Consider the following 18,255-nt stretch of genomic DNA (forward strand, 5'->3'; position numbering starts at 1 on the left):
TCCCCTAAAACCCTCACTAATTTTTATAGATGCACTGTAGAAGGCATTCTTCTAGGGTGCATCACTACCTGGTATGGAAGTTGTCCTGTCCAAGACCGAAAGAAGCTGCAGAAGATCGTGAACATGGCGAAGCACATCACACAAACCAATCTTCCATCCTTGGACTCACTTTACACCGCACGCTGTCGGAGCAGTGCTGCCAGGATAATCAAGGACACGACCCACCCAGCCAACACACTTTTCGTCCCTCTTCCCTCCAGGAGAAGGTTCAGGAGCTTGAAGACTCGTACGGCCAGATTTGGGAACCGCTTCTTTCCAACTGTGTTAAGACTGCTGAACGGATCCTGACCCGGATCTGGGCCGTACCCTCCAAATATCCGGACCTGCATCTCAGTTTTCTTTGCACTACCTTACTTTCCATTTTTCTATTTTCTATTTATGATTTATAATTCAAATTTTTAATATTTACTATTGATTTGTAATCCAGGGAGCGGGAAGCGCAGAATCAAATATCGCTATGATGATTGTACGCTCTAGTATCAATTGTTGGGCGACAATAAAGTATGAAGTATAAAGATTTCTTACGCAGAAAGAAAATAGATATCGCGCTGTTACAGGAAACACATCTTAAACCTAATGACATTCCCAGGGTTCAAAACTGCTTTTATAAACACGTTGTGGAATCAGCTGATGGTACTCGTACGAAAGGAGTTATGATATTAATGAGACGTAATATTAATGTATCAATTGAAAGGACTGGCGCCGACAATAAAGGACGTCTAGCTTTTTGCTGCACATCCATTCAGGGTAAAAAAGTTGCGTTCATTAACTTATATGCCCCAACTATATTCAAGGTTGATTTTTTTCCCTCAATTACCTCACAATTACTCAAGTTAAGTGACTACCAACTATATGTTGGTTCGGACTTGAATGCTTTGGTAAATATTAACCTCGATAAATCTTCCTCAACTATATCAAGCTCTCAAGAATCTGCTTCCAAAGCACTTAACCTTTCTCTAACGGATTTAAATTTAACTGATGTGTGGAGGGTGCATAATCCATCTGCTAAAGACTATACCTTCTTCTCCACAAGACATAAAACTTTCTCTCGGATAGATTACATCCTTATGTCCTCCGGTCTGCTGCCTTTAGTACACTCAACAGAATTTTTGCCCAGACATCTATCTGATCACAACCCAGTCATATCTACTTTTAATTATGGCAAAATTAAAAATAAGGCTACTGGGCTCTTATACATGCTCTGAAACTTTTCAATGATTTTAAGTTCCCCCTTGGCCCCCACCGCTTTATTTTCACTATGGATGTCCAGTTCCTATATACTTCCATCCCCCATCAGGAAGGTCTCAAAGCTCTACGCTTCTTTTTGGATTCCAGACCTAATCAGTTTCCCTCTACCACCACTCTGCTCCGTCTAGCGGAATTAGTCCTTACTCTTAATAATTTCTCCTTTGGCTCCTCCCACTTCTTCCAAACTAAAGGTGTAGCCATGGGCACCCGTATGGGTCCTAGCTAGCCTGCCTTTTTGTTGGCTTTGTGGAACAATCTATGTTCCAAACCTATTCTGGTATCTCTCCCCCACTTTTCCCCTAATCTGAGGAAAGACATCCTTGCCATAGAGGGAGTACAAAGAAGGTTCACCAGATTGATTCCTGGGATGGCAGGACTTTCATATGAAGAAAGACTGGATGAACTGGGATTGTACTCATTGGAATTTAGAAGATTGAGGGGGGGATCTGATTGAAACGTATAAAATCCTAAAGGGATTGGACAGGCTAGATGCAGGAAGATTGTTCCCGATGTTGGGGAAGTCCAGAACAAGGGGTCACAGTTTGAGGATAAAGGGGAAGCCTTTTAGGACCGAGATTAGGAAAAACTTCTTCACACAGAGAGTGGTGAATCTGTGGAATTCTCTGCCACAGGAAACAGTTGAGGCCAGTTCATTGGCTATATTTAAGAGGGAGTTAGATATGGCCCTTGTGGCTACGGGGATCAGGGGATATGGAGGGAAGGCTGGGGCAGGGTTCTGAGTTGGATGATCAGCCATGATCATACTAAATGGCGGTGCAGGCTCGAAGGGCCGAATGGCCTACTCCTGCACCAATTTTCTATGTTTCTATGTTTCTACATCGACGACTGCATTGGCGCTGCTTCCTGCACGCATGCTGAGCTCGTTGACTTCATTAACTTTGCCTCCAACTTTCACCCTGCCCTCAAGTTTACCTGGCCCATTTCCCACACCTCCCTCCCCTTTCTAGATCTTTCTGTCTCTATCTCTGGAGACAGCTTATCTACTGATGTCTACTATAAGCCTACTGACTCTCACAGCTATCTGGACTATTCCTCTTCTCAGCCTCTCTCTTGCAAAAACGCCATCCCCTTCTCGCAATTCCTCCGTCTCTGCCGCATCTGCTCTCAGGATGAGGCTTTTCATTCTGAGACGAGGGAGATGTCTTCCTTTTTTAAAGAAAGGGGCTTCCCTTCCTCCACTAACAACTCTGCTCTCAAACGCATCTGCCCATTTCATGCACATCTGCTCTCACTCCATCCTCCCGCCACCCCACTAGGAATAGGATTCCCCTGGTCCTCACCTACCACCCCACCAGCCTCCGGGTCCAACATATTATTCTCCGGAACTTCCGCCACCTCCAACGGGATCCCACCACTAAGCACATCTTTCCCTCCCCCCCCTGCATTCCGCAGGGATCGCTCCCTACGTAACTCCCTTGTCCATTCGACCCCCCCCATCCCTCCCCACTGATCTCCCTCCTGGCACTTATCCGTGTAAGCGGAACAAGTGCTACACATGCCCTTACACTTCCTCCCTTACCACCATTCAGGGCCCCAAACAGTCCTTCCAGGTGAGGCGACACTTCACCTGTGAGTCGGCTGGGGCGATATACTGCGTCCGGTGCTCCCGATGTGGCCTTTTATATATTGGCGAGACCCGACGCAGACTGGGAGATCGTTTTGCTGAACACCTACGCTCTGTCCACCACAGAAAGCAGGATCTCCCAGTGGCTACACATTTTAATTCCACGTCCTATTCCCATTCTGATATGTCTATCCACTGTCTCCTCTACTGTAAAGATGAAGCCTCACTCAGGTTGGAGAAACAACACCTTGTATTCTGTCTGGGTAGCCTCCAAGCTGATGGCATGAACATTGACTTCTCTAACTTCCGCTAATGCCCCACCTCCCCCTCGTACCCCATCCGTTATTTATTTATTTATATGCACACATTCTTTTTCTCTCTCTCCTTTTTCTCCCTCTGTCCCTCTCACTATACCCCTTGCCCATCCTCTGGGCTTCCCCTCCTCCCCCTTTTCTTACTCCCTGGGCCTCCTGTCCCATGATCCTCTCGTATCCCTTTTGCCAATCACCTGTCCAGCTCTTGGCTCCATCCCTCCCCCTCCTGTCTTCTCCTATCATTTTGGATCTCCTCCCTCCCCCTCTCAAATCTCTTACTAGCTCTTCTTTCAGTTAGTCCTGATGAAGGGTCTCGGCCTGAAACATCGACTGTACCTCTTCCTACAGATGCTGCCTGGCCTGCTGCGTTCACCAGCAACCTTTTTGTGTTTTGCTTGAATTTCCAGCATCTGCAGATTTCCTCATGTTTGCGCTACTAGGTGGAGGTTTAACTCCACCCTTCTAAAAAAACAACAAATTTCTATCACAACTGAGAACAAAACTGACAGAATTTATAAATTTAAATAAAAATAGTGTCTCAAATGTGACAGTGATTTGGGCCTCCACCAAGAATTTCTTATGAAATAACGCCATATGGTTCAGTTCTCACCTACATAAAAGCCGGCTTCAAAAGATTTCCACCTTAGAAGAAGAATGTAAGGTTTTGGAGAATGATCTTAAAAGGAGATACCATAACAAAAACAAAACGAGCTCAAACCAAGACAAGCAGAATTAAATGATTTATTAAGAAGCAGGGCAGAATATATGATCCATATAACCAAGCATAAGTATTACGCAGAAGGCAGCAGACCGAGCCATCTTTTAGCTCTAACGCTCAAACAACAGGAAGCTAAAAGGTTTATACCAGCGATTAGATGTGCTAAACGTGGAGCAGTATCTTCAACAGAGGAAATAAATGAGACATTCAAGCATTACTTTAAAGAGCTGTATACAAGTGGTTCAGTTTCTTCTGAGAATGACTTCACAGATTTTTTTTAGTGGATTAGACCTCCCTATGTTGTCATTAGAGGACATCAAAACTCTAGACTCTCCTATTACACTGGATGAGCTACTTAAAGCAGTCAAAGCTACAAATAAAGGCCGTACGCCAGGTATAGATGGCATACCTGTGGAACTTTACCTAGCACTTTGGGATATTCTTGGACCAGTATGGTTAGAAACATTAAATTATGCTTTTGGAAATGGTGCTTTCTATAGAGATCTAAACACAGCCCTGATCACAGTTATACCTAAGCCCGGTAAGGACCCCTTGGAGTGTGCCAATCACCGTCCAATCTCCTTGATAAATGCTGACCTCAAGATATTTTCCAAAGTCTTAGCCAGTAGACTTGAGACAGTAGTTGGGAAAACAATTAGCCCAGATCAAACGGGCTTTATCAGGGGGCCTCTCGCATCTGATAATATTCGCCGGCTCTTACACATACTGAGTGCAACACATAAAATCCTGCCTGCCTGTGGCCTGCTATTTCTAGATGCTGAAAAAACGTTCGATCGCCTTGAATGGCCATATCTTTGAAGAGTTCTAAAAGAATTTAAGTTCGGCGATAAACTTATCAATATGATCCAAACATTGTATGCTAATCCTTCAGCTCGGGTATGTGTGGGAGGAGGTTTCTCGGAGTTATTTGACATGGGACGGGGCACATGACAAGGGGACCCTTTGTCTCCTTTAATTTTTAATATATTTATTGAACCGCTTGCACATTTAATTAGAACGTCTCCTCAGATCTCCCTTATTACAATAGGTACAGCATCACATTCAATATCTCTTTACACAGACGACACGCCAGTTTATATGGCAAATGTTCAACAAACTCTCCCCTATGTTTTAAAAACACTGGAGCAATTTGAATTTCTTTCAGGATACAAAGTTAATTTGTCAAAATCAGCACTGATGCTGATTAATACGAATAAAAGTAAGGTGTCTCTCCCTCCCCAGATTAAGGTTACAAATGAGGTCCTCTACTTGAGTATTAAAATTAATACTTCCCTATCATCTGTGGCTAAAATAAATTACTCTTTAATTCTGAAAAAAATAGAAGAAGATATTAATAGATGGAGACACCTGCCAGCATCAGTCCCAGCAGGGATATCGGTCATTAAAATGAACATCTTACCCCGCATTAATTTTATCAGCTCAATGATTCCACTTGCACCTCCAGCAGGATATTGGCAAAAACTGGAATGGTAAACGACCCAATATAAAATAGTCAGCTCTACAATTCAGAAAGTTGGATGGGGGATTGGCACTTCCAAATTTTAAATTGTATCACCGGGCATTTGTATTAAAAAGTCTTAGTTATTGGATGGAGGAGGATAAAGTTTCATCCTGGAAAAATATAGAACCAGAGCTAATAGCACCAATAAGGTTGAAGGACTTTCTCTTTATAGCTATGACTACCAAAAAATGTGATTTGTATTACTGTCCAATTTTATCCCAATGCTACAAGTGTTTAGAGCAGCAGAAAAATTCCTAAAATTTAAAAGCGTATGGTGCAAATCATCTCCATTATGAAACAATAATCATTTTCTATCTGGGGGGGAAACCATTCATTAACAGAACTTGGGAGGATAAAGGTATTACTACTCTTCAAGATATTAATGGGACAAGTACTATCCTTGGCTTTCAAGAACTGATATCTCAATATCATATTGATAAACACTCTCTTCGACTTTCGAGTAAGATCAGCTTGTAAAGCCTACAGCGTTCCCTGGGGGTCAAATTTAAAGGACCATCCCATTTTAAGTTGGATACAGAGTGCTCCAGGACAGATAGTCATATATCTATGATAAATTAAACTCCCAGAATTATATGCCCACATCGGGAATGAAAGCTTGGAATAGGGACATATCTGAATTGGGACAAGACTTAGACTGGGATGCGATTTGGGATAATGCTGCTGGTGCTTTGAAAAACCCAAATCATCTTGAAATTTTGTCATAGAGCATATTTAACCCCGAGAGTTAGACATCAAATGGGACTGGTTCCTGACCCATATTACTCATTTTGCCCCCATGGAACCACTGGCTCTTTTATACATGCTGTATGGGAATGTCCAGGTGATAAAGTTTGAGGGAATGGGGGATTCTCAGATCCCTGAAAACAGTGAATTAAGTACTAACTATGTCTGTGACTGCAGTGTGTTTGAATAATGTCTCACAGCTGCTTTCTTTGGAGCAAGGTAAGGGTTAAACTTCGCCCAGATCCACACAAGATGTCTCTGGGCTTTTCACACCTTTTGATTTTGACAAAAAGCAGTACCTGATGAAAATTAGACAGAACATTCCTTTCTTAATTAAAGCATACATTTGACGGATGTTCTTATCTTTGTCATTGAGTTGTGGCTCCAGCAAACCAGGTAGGACATTCCTTTCTTTAATTAAGGTGGCTGGACTGTCTAACAAACTGATTGTCCTTTTGTATCAATAGACCATTGACTTGACCGGAACGGTTATCAAACTGATTGTTCTCTGTATCAATAGTCCATTGACTTGACCGGAATGGTTATCAAACTGATTGTTCTTTTGTATCGGTGGCCTTATAACTTTCGACAATTCTGACATCAGGCAGTGAACTTGTAGAACCACCGGGGGGATGAGAAAGGGTCTCTCCCTGATGTCGCCCGCTAAGCTCGAAGAAATAAACGGGTGAAAAGATAAGTAACGATCTTTTTGTGCTGTCGTTATTTGATCCAGCAAAGTTACGTTTACACAGGGGTTTTTGGTTTGTGGGGGAAGGTTATCAGTACTCTTACAGAACTAACAGGGGTACAATTACCAATGGACCCCTCTGTACATCTTCTAAATGATGACTCCCACCTTTCCCTTACGGAAAAAACACGCAAAGTCTGGTTGGCAGGCCTGACTGCAGCTAAGAAGATTGTAGTCCAGCATTGGAAACCTCCCCATGATATTTCAAATACTCACTGGCTTTGGAGCTTTATGGACATTTCTTACCTGGAACTTTCATCAGCAAGATTAAATGATGCACGACCAAACACAATCTTAATGTGGACAAATTCGATATCTAACCTAAAAGATCTTTTGTTAAAATAGGAATGCTTTGTCTGTGTATGCACTACTATTCAGTTGATTGGTGGAGGGGAGAGGGGTGGGGGAGAGAGGGGTGGAGGGGGGATGGTGATGAAGATTGGGGGGTGGCTGGGTTAAACAGTCAAAATGTAATTGGCAACTGGTTGTATTGAATGTAATTTGTTGGTGTTGCAATAAAAAATTAATAATAAAAAAATATTGGAAAAGAAAGAACTTACAGTCATAGGCTACAAGAAAGTTGTGATGAGAGAGAGAAAAAACAATGCTATTTTGGCTAAGATTGTTTTGGGAGCCACACCCTTTCCATTAATAAACCATTTGAAATCGAACATTAGCAGACACAAATGTAGACCTAACGAAACAAATTGTAAATGTAGGCTACACAACTGCACCTAATTTTTATTAGCCTGCTTCCAGCAATCAATCTCAGACAATGAACACAGTTAGCCTCTAATTTTTATTGAAGTGATCACATTTACAGAAATAGAATAGTCAGAAAATGAATGAATCACAATATTATGACACTCAATATTTCATAATGCATTTTGCTTACATGTCGCAGTACGTCGATCAGTGTCACTCATTTTTCACTTGTTGCTTCCAGACACCTGACATCTCTTGGCTTTAACCAGCCTGTCAACATCAGGGACCAGTTTCTGGGCAGTTGTGATTTTCATAATGTCATCTAGATGTCTGTGTGTCAGCTGCGAGCGCAGTTTGGATTTGTTAATGTTCATTATGGAGAATGCCTGCTCACGGAGATATGTTGTCCCGAACGTGCAAAGGATCTTTGAGGCAAAGTCTGTCATCTTGGGGTACATCAGTCCCAGGTATTGATAGAATGAGTCCAGACACACAGTCCCAAATTTATATTTCAAAGCCGAGTTACACTGAATTTCAGTTAGTTCCATTGGGAGTTCCTCCGGCACATCTGATGCTGCGTGGACGGCAAACGGCGAGCAAAATAGTGAGAATTCCTTCTCGAGCTGAGTGAAGACTTGGAAACGATTCTGAAAGTCACTTTTCAGCCGTGATATTTTGTCCTTGTACCTGTCCATGTTGTCACTAATCCCACGAGCACAGACTGCAAAGAGGGGAAATGAGCTGGGTTGCTCCAGAATAGTGCATCTCCTACAGGCCTAATTTAATCTGAAAGGCACGAATGCTGTCGTAGTATTCCGTAACAAGTTTTTTGTGGCCTTGCATGTTAACATTAAACACATTTAAGTGCTCTGTTACATCCACCAAAAATGCAAGATCATGAAGCCAGTCTGGGTCATCCAACTCTGCCACTGGCTTCCCTTTCTCGTTCATGAATAGTCCAATTTCCGCCACGTAATTGAATAAACGTTTGAGCACAACCCCTCTGCTCAACCAGCGGATTTCAGTGTGGTAGGGTAGGCCGAGTCCAATATTACTTTCGGACAAAAGCGTGTCAAATTGCCGATGGTTGTGTACCTTGGCTCTAATAAAATTAACCGTTTTGATTACTACGTCCATGACATTGTCCATTTTCAGGCTCCTGCTACATAACGCCACTTGGTGTATAATACAATGAAAATTCCAGAATTCCTGCTCTGAATTCTCTGTCTGAACTTTCTCTCTCAGTTTCACAACAACGCCTGCCTTTTTCCCGACCATGGACGGTGCGCCATCTGTTGCCACGCTGACAGCGTGACTCCAGTCAACCCCCAGTCTGTCCAAGGCCTCGACGAGGCTGGAGAAAACGTCGTTCGCCGTTGTGGTGTTCGTCATGGGCACCATCTCCACAAACTCCTCGGCGACGGTCAAAGACGCATCAACACCACGAATAAATATTCCCAATTGAGCTACATCAGTCACGTCGGTGCTCTCATCAATTGCAATAGAGAAGGCGATAAATGACTTCACTTTGTCTTTTAGTTGACTGTTCAAAACTCCTGCAAGGTCACTGATTCTCTCTGCCACAGTATTTCTTGACAAGCTGATATAACCAAAAGCCTGACTCTTCTCAGGGCACCAGCTCAGCCGCCGTCAGCATGCATGCTTTGCTGAATTCCCTCTCTGAGTATGGCTTCGACGCAGCAGCTATTTTGTTGGCAATAATATAGCTGGCCTTGACAGCTCCATCATGAGTCTCCCGACTTTCAGTGAACCCGGATTGCTGATTTTTCAGAGCTGCTTCAAGCTCGTTTACCTTCTGCGTTCGGAGTCGTCCTGCGTACTTGTCATATTTTTCTCCGTGTGATGTCTCATAGTGTCGTTTGATATTGTACTCTTTTGCCACAGCCGCTTGTTGCCAGCATATCAGACACACAGGTTTGCCGTTGACATCACAGAGGAAAAAACGATCTTTCCAATTATCATTAATTGAGTATCCCACCTTCGATGTCAACTTTTCTTGGAAAGCATTTTGAACCACAGCAGCAAACAGTCTCAGCCTTGCTACAGGTGTTACTTACCCGAGTACCCTGTGTGTCTATACTGTGTCTGACGACGTATAGGGGCCCCAGTGGTCTTCAGTGCAGGGTGGTAGGTGTTTACGCACAGCGGGTCGTTAACTGCTGCCTATTGTTTTCTAAGTACACACAACAAGCTGCCGGCACAGACAGCGGTGGGAGAGAGAGCGGCTGCCGTACAGATACATAATAAATCGTCGTGAATATACTTTTTTTTCCCCAAATCATCCCGTGGGCCGGTAGTTTGACACCCCTGGGGTAGATGGTACAGTTCCTTCCCACCCCACCCCACAATGGAGAGGTGTCTAAGACAAGGGGACATAGATTTAAGGTGAGAGGTAGAAGTTAACATGGAAACCTGGAGGGAATTCGTTCACACAAAAGGTGATTGGACTCTGGAATGTACTGACAATGTTACCAGTGGTGTTCCACAGGGGTCAGTGTTGGGGCCGCTTCTTCTTACATTGTACATTAACGATTTGGATTATGGAATAGATGGCTCTGTGGCTAAGTTTGCTGATGATACGAAGATAGGTGGAGGGGCCGGTAGTGCTGAGAAAACGGAGAGTCTGCAGAGAGACTTGGATAGATTGGAAGAATGGGCAGAGAAGTGGCAAATGAAGTACAATGTTGGAAAGTGTATGGTTATGCACTTTGGCAGAAAAAATAAACGGGCAGACTATTATTTAAATGGGGAAAGAATTCAAAGTTCTGAGATGCAACGGGACTTGGGAGTCCTCGCACAGGATACCCTTAAAGTTAACCTCCAGGTTGAGTCAGAAGTGAAGAAGGCGAATGCAAGGTTGGCATTCATTTCTAGAGGAATAGAGTATAGGAGCAGGGATGTGATGTTGAGGCTCTATAAGGCGCTGGTGAGACCTCACTTGGAGTACTGTGGGCAGTTTTGGTCTCCTTATTTAAGAAAGGATGTGCTGATGTTGGAGAGGGTACAGAGAAGATTCACTAGAATGATTCCGGGAATGAGAGGGTTAACATATGCGGTACGTTTGTCCACTCTTGGACTGTATTCCTTGGAGTTTAGAAGAATGAGGGGAGACCTCATAGAAACATTTCGAATGTTGAAAGGCATGGACAGAGTGAATGTGGCTAAATTGTTTCCCATGATGGGGGAGTCTAGTACAAGAGGACATGACTTAAGGATTGAAGGGCGCCCATTCAGAACAGAAATGCGAAGAAATTTTTTTAGTCAGAGGGTGGTGAATCTATGAATTTGTTGCCACGGGCAGCAGTGGAGGCCAAGTCATTGGGTGTATTTAAGGCAGAGATTGATAGGTATCTGAGTAGCCAGGGCATCAAAGGTTATGGTGAGAAGGAGGGGGAGTGGGACTAAATGCGAGAATGGATCAGCTTATGATAAAATGGCAGAACAGACTCGATGGGCCGAATGGCCTACTTCTGCTCCTTTGTCTTATGGTCTCATGGACAAACAGGTAGAGGCAGATACTTTAGCAGCATTTAAGATACATCTACATAAGTACAGGAATCACCAAAACTTAGGAGAAGCAGACCTAATGTAAGTAAATATAGATTGTGTAGAAAGGTACAATGGGTGCAACCTCACTCAGCCGAGGCTGCTGTTTATTGATTACAGCACAGCATTCAACACAGTTATACCCTCAGTACTAATCCACAAGCTCCAAAACCTGGGCCTCTATACCTCCTCCTGTAACTGGATCCTAACATCTTCACCGGGAGACCTCTGTCGGTGCAGACCTGAAATAACATCTCCTCCTCGCTGACAATCAACACCCACGAATCTGAAAGATGTGTGCTTAGCCTGCTGCTCAACTTGCTCTCTACACTCACGACTGTGTGGCTAGGCACAGCTCAAACGACATCTATAAATTTGCCAGCAGAATTTCAGATAGTGATGAGGTGTACAGGAGCCAGATAAATCAGCTGGCTGAGTGGTGTCACAGCAACAAGCTTGCCCTCAACATCAGTAAGATCAAAGAACTGAGTGGGCTTCAGGAAGAGAAAGCCAAGAGAAGACACACCAGTTCTCAGAAGTGGAAAGGGTGAGCAGTTTCAGATTCTGGGTGTCAACATCTCTGGGGATCTATCCTCGGACCAACATATTGATGCAATTACAAAGAAGACATGACAGGGGGTATACTTCATTAGGAGTTTGAGGAGGCTTGGTATGTCACTAAAGACACTTGCAATTTTCTACAGATGCACCATGGAGAGAATTCTAACTGATGCATCACCACCTGGTATAGAGGGCCACTGCACAGCATCAGACAGAAGCTGCAGAGAGTTGTGACCTCTGCCAGCTTCGTCACGGATACTAGTCTCCCCAACATCCTGGACACTTTCAAAAGCTGATACGTCAAAAAAGTAGCATCCATCACTGGGGACTCCCAACACCCAGGACGTATCCTGTTCTCACTGCTACCATCAAGGAGAAGGTACAGGAGCCCGAGGACCCACACAAGTTATAGGAACAGCTTCTTCACCTCCGCCACCAGATTTCATACTGGACAATGAGCTCAACACTACCTCGCTTTTTTTCCCTTTCTTTATGCATTACTTGTTTAATATAATTTATATTTATATATAGACACACTTCTTATTGTAATTTATAGTGATTTATATTGTTTTTGTTATGCACTGCTGCCACAAAATAACAAATTTCATGAAAAATGCTGGTGATATTACATCTGATTCCGATTCTCAGAACCTGTTTCAGTGCTGTAGAAAAGGTGTGAAGAAAAAGTGAGAAATCAGGCCAACAAAGTCCAATGGAGATTTGACAAGAAATTTTAGATTTAGAACTGTATAGCATCAGAACAGACCCTTCAACCCATAATTTCTATACTGACCACGACGCTAAATTAAATGAAAGCTCTTCTACCTGTCTATGATCCATATCTGTCCTTTCCCAGTAATATTCACATGTCTGTTTAAAAGCCTCTTAAACATCACTATCATATCTACTTCATAGCTCATTCCAAGTACCTACCACTCTCTGTGGAAACTACTTCAAACGTTCCCCCTCACACTCTAAATGCATGGCCTCTAATAATTGAAATTAGAAATCACGTTGGGAGGAGGAGGCAAATAATCAAGCCCATAAGCATTGCAGAAAAGATGACAGCTGACATGGGAGATGATAGCACAATCAAGGCATGTATTCAGCAAAGGCAGCTTTGTGAGGGCATGGGTTCGACAGGAATAGGTAGGCCTTTAGGGGGACAAAAAAAAGAGGCTTTTTCCTAAGGTGGGGAGGTTCAAAAAGTCGAGGTCGAGGCAGTGGACTTCCCCATCTTAGGCGAGAGGGGAAATATTTTAAAAAGGATCTGAGGGCATGTATTTCCCACAGATGATGGTAGATACAGGGAAGGACCTGGTCCCTACACCTCTCTTTGGATCCTTCACCTGCACAACAGCAGACCTCAGAGTATCCATCAGTAATTACAGGTTTCCCCCGCTATCCGAACGTAGAGCGTTCCTATGAAACAGTTTGTAAGCCGGAATGTCGTAAAGTGAAGAAGCAATTACCATTTATTAATATGGGAAAAATCTTTGAGCGTTCCCAGAACCCAAAAAATAACCTACCAAATCATGCCAAATAACACATAAAACCTAAAATAACAGTAACATATAGTAAAAGCAGGAATGATATGATAAATACACAGCCTATATAAAGTAGAAATACTTTTCTGCAGCACTGTCTAGCACAGCAAAAATCTCACTGCAGCACTCTCGGCAGAAACACTCTCTCCAGTAACCTTTAAGGTCTGCAGCTGCCAAATCATACCAAATAATAAATCATACTAAATAACACATTAAAAATACACAGCCTATATAAAGTAGAAATAATGTATGTACAGTGTAGTTTCACTTACTGGAATCGGGAAGACTCCAATAAATTGCTGTTTCGTCACAGTTAAACACTTGCTTATACAAATAACCACTTTCTGTAATTATTTTCTTCAGTTCTGCTGGGAACTTTTCAGCAGCTTCAGTATCAGCCGAAGCACTCTCTCCGGTAAACATTAAACTATGAAGCTGCCCTCGCCTCAGAAACCAATCAAACCACCTGTGACTACCTTTAAATTCCACTTTCATCACCATCGTCCAGTGCTTTCTGTTTCCGCTTATTAAAAAGACTGACTGATTTCTCCTTAAGTACAAGAAAACTTAACGGAACACCATGCTTTGTATACCCATCAATCCACTCAAGCAATAGACTTTCCATTTTATCCATTACTAGATTGTGACTAAGAGAGACCACTTTGCTACAACCAGAACCAACAGTAACATCGGCAGCTTTCAAAATTCTTTCTCTGCGTATAAATAGTGTGAATGGTGGATGCAGGCAAGTTCAACGCGCGGACAATGTCCTTACTTCATTTACTACGATCGAAACGCTTAATTATGTCTAGTTTTACGCTAAGTGTAACACCCTTACAAGCTCTTTTAGACTTTTCTGATACCTTAGAACTCATCTTGCTAATGGATGCACAAAATAAATCGAGATAAAGCACGTGTTTAAACAATGGTGTCTAGAATGCAGTTCCGGGGGAGGAACTTGGCTGTTTGGGCGTGTGCTGCCTTTTTTCACACGCTGCCTTTTTTCGTAACAGTGAAAACACTTCTGTTAGCGAAAACAGATAACTAATGTAGGTCTTTCGTAACAGCGAGGTGTTATAAAGCAAACGTTTGGAAAACGGGGGCCGCCCGTATCTCTTCCTCACTAATCATCAACGCATCTATAAATTAGCTGATGATACTACTATTGCTGGCTAAATCACGAGTGGTGATGAGTCAACAAGCAGGAATCAGATAGAACATTGAGTGGGGCTGTGGTAACAACTCACATATAACGTCAAGAAAACCAAAGTTAATCACCAACTTCAGAAGGGGAAGTCAGGAAACCATGTTTCAGTTCTCATTAGCTGGGTCAGAGGTGGAGAGTCAGTAACTTTGAATTCCTGGATATTAACATTTCATATACCTGCCCTGGGCCATAATATAGATATAGTCATGAAGAAGGACAGACATTACTTCTACTTTCTTAAGGAGATGTGGCAAGTGACCACATACTCTAATAAACTTCTACAGATGCTCTGTTGAAACATCCTGCCTGGTTGCATCGAGGCCTAGCACAGCGGTTCCAAACCTCCTGGTTGGTTATACAAAGTCTTATACAAAGTCCTTTATTTTGTGAAAAATGTAAAATATTCCAAAAGCCTTCTGGATTTATTTAGGGACATGACTTGGTCCTCATTTCTCACCTGCCTTTCTTAGATTCAAAGAGACCAATCTCTCACTTCTTATATCCAACCTTTGCTGCGATTTAACACTGTACATACCATTTACCTATGTTTCCTCTTGAATGATGTTACTAACTCTGCTTCTACCACTTTTTGAGGCAGATTATCTTAAATCACAAAAACTTGTTGTAAATAGGGAGGGGGGGGTCCTCTGGCTTTTTTACCTTAAAACTACGCAATGTAACCATTCATCTTATGCTATGGGAATCAATTCCTTTCAACTTGTTCAATCAAAAACTTCATGATCTGTAATGTTTATTAAATCTTCCCTTTCCCTCTCCACCCTGCAAACATCAGCCTTGCTATTTTATGGGATTCCTCAGTCGTTGAACCAACTCCCTGAGCACTGGAAGAGTAACTTTAAAAAGGAAGTTATCTTTTTCATTCCCTGCAACTCTGCAACCCTACTGAAAACGAAGAGGGCTCTGATCTGGTCCAAAATCTACCTCACACCAAATCTAAGAAAACTCCCTAGCTGGAATCTAGTCAGACTAGCAAGACCACCAATGCATTTTCCCTCTCACTTTCAGCATTTCAAAGGTATCTCCCCTTTGTGACTTCCTTGTCCATGTTTGACTGCATCAGCTGCTCCCTAAAGACACTTTTCCCTTACAACACATGTCCCTTCTTCCCTTCCCATCATTCATGAACCCAAACACTCCTTCCAGATGAAGCAGCAATTCATTTCTACTTCTTTCAATATAGCATACTGCATTCCAAGTTCACAATGGGGTCTCCACACTGGAGAATCCAAAAATACATTGAGTGGCCACTTAGCAAAGTATTAGTGTTCAGACAGGTGTGATATTTTAATTCTATCTAATCTGATCTGTCTGTGTTCTCCTGCACTCTTACAACAACGCCAAGGAACAACACCCCTTCTTCTGACTTGGCAGGTTGCAGTCTCAAGATGCTTCTAAAATATACAAGGTAAGTGGTAGAAAACCTTTCTTTACAGCAAAGGTGGTAAAAGTAGAGAATATAGACTCAGGGTAAGAGGTGAGAACAGATTTGAAGATGAGATCTTTCCATCCAGGAGTGATTGGGAATCTGGAACACACCGACTGGGTGGCTGGTGGAGGGAGAGCCCTTAACTATCTAGATGAGCACTTGAATTGTCAAGGCATAGAGGCTAGACAGTGCAAGTAAACAGGACTGGTATAGATGTATACTCAATGGCCAGGAAGGACAGTGGGCTGAAGGACATTACTCTACTTTCTATGACTCTATACCGTAGTCATCTTTTCCTTGCTGTCTCTGCTACTCAAAACAATTTCCCCCTTTTACCCAAGTTCTGGCAATACGTCTTTGAAACAAAAATTTATTTCCTTTTCCACAGATGCTACCAAATCTGCTATTTCTATTTAAAATTTGATTTCATATCAGGAAGCCAAGTGCTTAAAAAGAATGAGCAAATTAAGGAACACATCAGTGCAAAACGAACAGCCGTGAGAGGAATTGCACGCAATTCCCCCAATTCTGATCATGTGCAGCCCTCCTATTCAAACACAGCAAGTACTCCACAATTCAATCCAACTGCAGTCACCAATCACTCACTCAGACATTTACTGGCATTCACCCTGTCACCTCCCCGGGCTATCCTGTCCACCTCCCCTCAGCCCCCTCCCCTCTCCCCTCTCCTAGGCTGTGCTGGACTGCCTCTGCCTTCCACCCTCTCACCTCCCCGGGCTGTCCTGTCCATCTCCCCTCACCCCTCTCACCTCCCCGGGCTGTCCTGTCCATCTCCCCTCACCCCTCTCACCTCCCCGGGCTGTCCTGTCCATCTCCCCTCAGCCCTCTGCCCTCTGCAAGGCTGTGCTGGACTGCCTCTGCCTTCCACCCTCTCACCTCCCCGGGCTGTCCTGTCCATCTCCCCTCTCCCCTCCCCTCCCCTCTCCCCTCTCCTAGGCTGTGCTAGACTGCCTCTGCCTTCCAACCTCTCACCTCCCCGGGCTGTCCTGTCCTGTCCTGTCCATCTCCCCTCAGCCCTCTCCGCTCTCCCAGGCTGTGCTGGACTGCCTCTGCCTTCCACCCTCTCACCTCCCCGGGCTGTCCTGTCCATCTCCCCTCACCCCTCTCACCTCCCCGGGCTGTCCTGTCCATCTCCCCTCTCCCCTCTCACCTCCCCGGGCTGTCCTGTCCATCTCCCCTCACCCCTCTCACCTCCCCGGGCTGTCCTGTCCATCTCCCCTCACCCCTCTCACCTCCCCGGGCTGTCCTGTCCATCTCCCCTCACCCCTCTCACCTCCCCGGGCTGTCCTGTCCATCTCCCCTCACCCCTCTCACCTCCCCGGGCTGTCCTGTCCATCTCCCCTCACCCCTCTCACCTCCCCGGGCTGTCCTGTCCATCTCCCCTCAGCCCTCTGCCCTCTGCCCTCTGCAAGGCTGTGCTGGACTGCCTCTGCCTTCCAACCTCTCACCTCCCCGGGCTGTCCTGTCCATCTCCCCTCTCCCCTCTCACCTCCCCGGGCTGTCCTGTCCATCTCCCCTCACCCCTCTCACCTCCCCGGGCTGTCCTGTCCATCTCCCCTCACCCCTCTCACCTCCCCGGGCTGTCCTGTCCATCTCCCCTCACCCCTCTCACCTCCCCGGGCTGTCCTGTCCATCTCCCCTCACCCCTCTCACCTCCCCGGGCTGTCCTGTCCATCTCCCCTCACCCCTCTCACCTCCCCGGGCTGTCCTGTCCATCTCCCCTCAGCCCTCTGCCCTCTGCCCTCTGCAAGGCTGTGCTGGACTGCCTCTGCCTTCCACCCTCTCACCTCCCCGGGCTGTCCTGTCCATCTCCCCTCTCCCCTCCCCTCCCCTCTCCCCTCTCCTAGGCTGTGCTGGACTGCCTCTGCCTTCCAACCTCTCACCTCCCCGGGCTGTCCTGTCCATCTCCCCTCAGCCCTCTCCCCTCTCCCAGGCTGTCCTGTCCATCTCCCCTCTCCCCTCTCACCTCCCCGGGCTGTCCTGTCCATCTCCCCTCAGCCCTCTCCCCTCTCCCAGGCTGTGCTGGACTGCCTCTGCCTTCCAACCTCTCACCTCCCCTCACTCACTGTCCCAAGTTATTGCCTGGCACCTATACTTACCTGCCGCCCCTCTTCGTTCCCCGCCTCCGCTCCCGTCCCGGTGCCGATGCCCGCGCCCGCTCCCGTCCAGTCCCGTGCCCGTGCCCGTGCCCGTGCCCGTTCCCGTTCCCTTACCCCGGCTCCGCCGCCGTTCCTCCGGGCCCGATGATTGGCTGTCTGCCT

The 18,255-nt window shown here is 45.0% G+C and overlaps 1 protein-coding gene across 2 annotated transcripts in view; it reads right to left on the reverse strand.

Moving 5' to 3' along the window:
- The window catches only part of tmem104 (transmembrane protein 104), a 214,292-nt gene extending 196,037 nt beyond the window's left edge, over positions 1 to 18,255 (reverse strand). The window contains exon 1 of one of the 2 annotated variants that reach the window (XM_063030861.1): positions 18,208 to 18,255. The gene's annotated coding sequence lies outside the window, so the exon portion shown is untranslated. The other variant, XM_063030862.1, reaches the window with a different exon arrangement.

The sequence above is a fragment of the Mobula hypostoma genome, chromosome 22 (assembly GCF_963921235.1).
Source record: "Mobula hypostoma chromosome 22, sMobHyp1.1, whole genome shotgun sequence".
Classification (NCBI taxonomy): Eukaryota; Metazoa; Chordata; class Chondrichthyes; order Myliobatiformes; family Myliobatidae; genus Mobula; species Mobula hypostoma.